This window comes from Podarcis bocagei (genome assembly GCF_964188305.1).
Source record: "Podarcis bocagei genome assembly, chromosome: W".
NCBI classification, from domain to species: domain Eukaryota; kingdom Metazoa; phylum Chordata; class Lepidosauria; order Squamata; family Lacertidae; genus Podarcis; species Podarcis bocagei.
Genome location: NC_138131.1, coordinates 44330219 through 44335102, shown reverse-complemented (window position 1 = coordinate 44335102; position 4884 = coordinate 44330219).

Sequence of the window (4884 nt, the reverse complement as noted above, 5' to 3'; positions counted from 1 at the left end):
CTGCCCGGCACGCTTCCACTCCAGCTCTTCCGTCACGGTTCAGCAGAGCTTCGCACAGCGTTGTAAAACTGTCACCTGCTGGATTCAGCTTCCAGACAAACACACAGAGTCCCGTTTGTCTCTATACAGCTTTTATTTCCAACATTTCTCAGGTATTTCCAGGGCTAGTTGCAGCCATCACTGCCCTGCGTCTGTTCCCCACAGCTCACATAGTGGGACTGACAAACTTTGCCCGAAGCTCCTCCCAAGCTTCTAAAATTGACGTCAGAATGGTGAGGCATCATGGGAACAACTTAACCTCTTAAGTTCCAACTCCAACACCCCCCCTTGCATCACATTCTGACCACACCTTTTTTGAGTTCAACACCTTCCCCTTTGCCTTGTGCTCTTTTCCAGCATCTTTCCCAGGCACCTGTTGAACCCCTTCAACACTCCCAGAATCACACTGTGCGACACTTTTCCACGCACCTGTGACCTGATACCCTACTGACCCATTAGGGCCAGCAGTTGTGTCTTCTCCGTCAGACGTTTTCCCCTCTGACTGGACAATCCTTCCGTGAGCTTTCTCCATCACGTTTACCGGAGATGAAGCCTCACACCTGGACATTCCCTCCACAACCCTTGGAGATGCCCAAACCTTCCCTGACCCCTGACCCTGGACCTGGTCCCCATCACCGGGATCTGAACCCTGATTCTGGACCTTGTCCCCGTCACCGGGATCAGTCTCTGCCTCCCTCTCCTCCCCTTGAGGAGACCTTGCACCCGTCACCTGGTGACGTATTCCCTTTTTCTTGAAAAACTTCTCCAGAGCAGACCCAGTAAACTGTGACCCTCGGTCGCTCTTGAACCCTTGCACCCTGGTGGAGAAACTTCGTTCCACCCCCGCAACCCAATCCTGGATCAGTTGCGTCACCTCCCCCTCTGATTTGAGAGAGAAACACCAGCCAACCTGGCTGTGGTCACCTGTCAGCGACAGCACATACCTGGCCCCACCCAGACTCTCAGACCTCTTGGGTCCTGACAGATCTGTGAGAACCAGCCCAAAGGGCTCTTTGGTTACCCTCCCAAACCCGGGAAAACCAAGCACCTTTGCACCTTTGCCTGCCCTGCACCCTTGGGACCTCCTCCCACATTGTGTGATTTTACACCCTTTTGTGCACCTGTGCAACTTTTGCACATGACTGGGAACCTTAGCACACTGCACCTGTGCTTTACCAGCATTCCCACCACCCTCCAAAGGTGACTCCAGAACAAAGACGTTGTTCTCCCTCTGCACGTTGACCCGTTGTCTCCCTCCTCTGAAAATGGAACAGGTGTCATTTTCAAAACGAGCATTGTATCCCTGCTTCTTTAGAGCTGATACAGATAAAAGACAACACTTCAGTCCCGGCACAACGTAGAACTTTTGCTCCTCCTGGAAAGAAAAGAACACGTTAGCCACCACACCACAGACTGATTTTTGTGTTCCGTCTGTGAACCTAACAGTCATCCCTGTCATAACAGCCCTGCATTTCCGCAGCTTCCCAGCAGATGTCTCTGGAATCAAGTTGCAATTAGCAGCAGAGCCAATAACAACACTCTGCTCTGGCCTTGTCCCACGAGTCTCTTGCTGGCACCTGGCACGTCCACCAGCCTCAGTCTCACGCCTGGTTGTTTTTCCAAACCAGTTGCCATGGAAACCCGACTGGTTCCCATGAGAATTCAACAGTTTGACCTTGGCAACATCCTGTCTTGTCTCTCTGCTCCGGTGGGGGCAATCTCGACGCAGACGTTGAACTCCAGTGGAAAAACACTGCCTGGGGCTCCTCCCAGCTGGCCTGGCCCTCCTTCTCCTTCTTCCGGAAAAGCACTCCTTGCCAGATCCGCCCCCCCTGAACTGCCGCTTCATCCCAGCAGGTTCAGTGGAAAATTTTTCAAACTTGCCTTTGGAACTTTCCGCCCCCCCCCTTCTTGCTCACTAGCACTCCTTGAGGCTAAAGCATCAGGAACAGGGGCTCCAGCCATCTTTAGGCTTCTGTATTCCTTCCCCAGGGCTCTGGCCTCCTGCTGAAGCTCCACAGCAAACACAGCAGCACAGCCCCAGCCGCCCTTGCTCAACTTCTTAGAGTGAGCTGCTCAAACGCAATGTCCTCCAAGACCTGGCTGCCTGCCATTGTCTTCCGTTCCTCAAACGTAGCTTGAATCACTTCCTGGCCATCTGCCAACTTCCCCCGGGGCCCAGCGTACTCACGTAAACAACCAGCCGCTCTTCAGCTCCCGGTCTAGCAGATCAGCTCCCCTGCCACTTTGAACTTTAGGCAGAACAATACGCTGGCATCAGCAACGTCGTCAGCTTGCCTTTTACCGTTAGGCACATTTCCAAGCTCTCTGCAGCCTTTCTGCACAGCGGCTTCAGCTTGCTTGCCTGCTTGCCTCAAACTCCGGCCTCCCGTTCTCCAAAGGCGCCCCCAAGCTGTACTCACAAGACTTCCAGCTCCCCTGGCGTGGAGAAACGATTCCCTGCTGTTCTCAGCTCCTTGGCTCCACAGCAACACAGGCACTTCTCTGCGTCTTGCAGCTGCTTGTTTGCTTCGCAGCTCTCCTTGCCTTTCAACACCAGGCAAAAAATCCTTCCGCCTCCTGCCGGCCCCCTGCTCGACACCGCAGATCAAAGCTCCCGACAGTTTTACAAGCGGTGATGACCCATAACCTGTGCTTTTTTATCAGCCGTGACCCCCGCTAATTGATTTACGAACCTCGATTAGCGGTTTATTGCTGCCCGGCACGCTTCCACTCCAGCTCTTCCGTCACGGTTCAGCAGAGCTTCGCACAGCGTTGTAAAACTGTCACCTGCTGGATTCAGCTTCCAGACAAACACACAGAGTCCCGTTTGTCTCTATACAGCTTTTATTTCCAACATTTCTCAGGTATTTCCAGGGCTAGTTGCAGCCATCACTGCCCTGCGTCTGTTCCCCACAGCTCACATAGTGGGACTGACAAACTTTGCCCGAAGCTCCTCCCAAGCTTCTAAAATTGACGTCAGAATGGTGAGGCATCATGGGAACAACTTAACCTCTTAAGTTCCAACTCCAACAGGCATCATCTATGTCCTCCGTTTGGCTTGGGGATCTATAGTAAACTCCCACAATGAGATCTCTGTTATTCTTCTCTCCCTTAATTTTGACCCAAATGCTCTCACTTTGGCTTTGAGGTTCTAAATCTTGGATCTCTTCACAGGTATACACATCCCTGACATATAACGCCACTCCTCCTCCTTTCTTGTCTGGTCTGTTTCTCTGAAATAGATTGTATCCCCCCATTATTACATTCCAATCGTGGGACTTATCCCACCAGGTTTCAGTGATGCCTATTATGTCATATGTAGTTTGCTGTACCAAGAGCTCAAGCTCATCTTGTTTATTTCCCATGCTTTGCGCATTAGTGTACAGACATTGAAGTCCATTAATCATTCCCCCGTGTCTCTTATTTAAGGATTTTTTCCTCCCACCACTAGGTCTGCGTGCTGTTTGCTCCATTTGGTCTATGACATTTGGATGATCATCTTCATCAATTGATAGACTCCTACCTTCAGGAGCACTGTCTCCCTCCCCCACATTAGTCAGTTTAAAGCCCTCCTGATGAGGTTTCTGAGATTTTTGGCAAAAACATTTCTCCCAACCGTTGTGAGGTGCAGCCCATCGCTTGCCAGAAGTCCATCTTCAAGAAACTGCAGTCTGTGATCTAAGAATCCAAACCGTTCCTGTTTTCACCATTTGCAAAGCCAGCTGTTCACTTCCACGATTTTTCCCTCTCTCCCTGGGCCACGTCGTTCAACTGGGAGGACAGATGAGATGACAATTTGTGTATTTAGTTGCTTCAATTTCCTGCCGAGAGCCTCGTAGTCTCTTTTGATCTTCTGGAGGCTATTGCTTGCAGTGTCATTGGTTCCCACATGAACCAAGAGGAAGGGGTATTCGTCAGTGGGTTTTATAATTCCTTGCAGTCGTTCAGTTACATCTTGGATCTTAGCCCCGGGGAGACAGCACACTTCCCGAGACATCTTGTCAGGCCCACAGATCACTGCTTCTGTTCCCCTCAGTAGGGAATCCCCTATCACCACTACACGCCTCCTCTTAGGTTTGGTCGGGGTTCTTCCGTGTCCGTTCCAAGGTCGCCTGCACATTCCCTGAGGACTGACTTTGCTGCTCGTCTTCATATACCTGATCGACTGTAATGAGGGAGAGATCCTCAAATGGAGTCTGCTCTGCGTCTTCCATGCTAGGGGAGAGGACTAGGGGAGAAATATGCCTCGATGCCGGAATTGGAGGCTTCCATTATTCTAAGCCCAATACGCAATCAAGATCCACAGCTTTTGTCAAATTTTGACCCGCTAGCAGTACCGACGCAAGATGCAGCTGTTGACCTGCTACCTGTACAGCCTATACGGGTCTGCAAAACCCTTGCTCTGCAAAAACCAGCTGAACATCATGATACATCAGCTGAACAACATGATATTTGTAACAGTGTCATTGAAGATCCTCTGGGCCAAATCAACCTATTGGCCCCTCAGTTAAAGCTATCACACCTACCTAGGGACCAGCGACCTCAAACCTGGAACCACCAAGCAGGGCAGAAAGAGGAGGAGCCCAGCTCAGGAGCCTCAAACCACCGGAAAAGAGATTGACTGCCACTATTTCCACCATCACCCTTTTTCCACATCCTTTCTTGGAATGTGGCGGGATGGCTATCTAAGCAGGGTGATGTCGACCTTCTGGATTTCCTTACAAAATTTCCGATTATATGTCTACAGGAGACATGGTGTCTAGATCTCCATGTCCCTTCTTTACAGGGATACGAAGCCTTTGCTACCCCTGCGATAAAACCAAATTCCCGAGGCCGACCTAG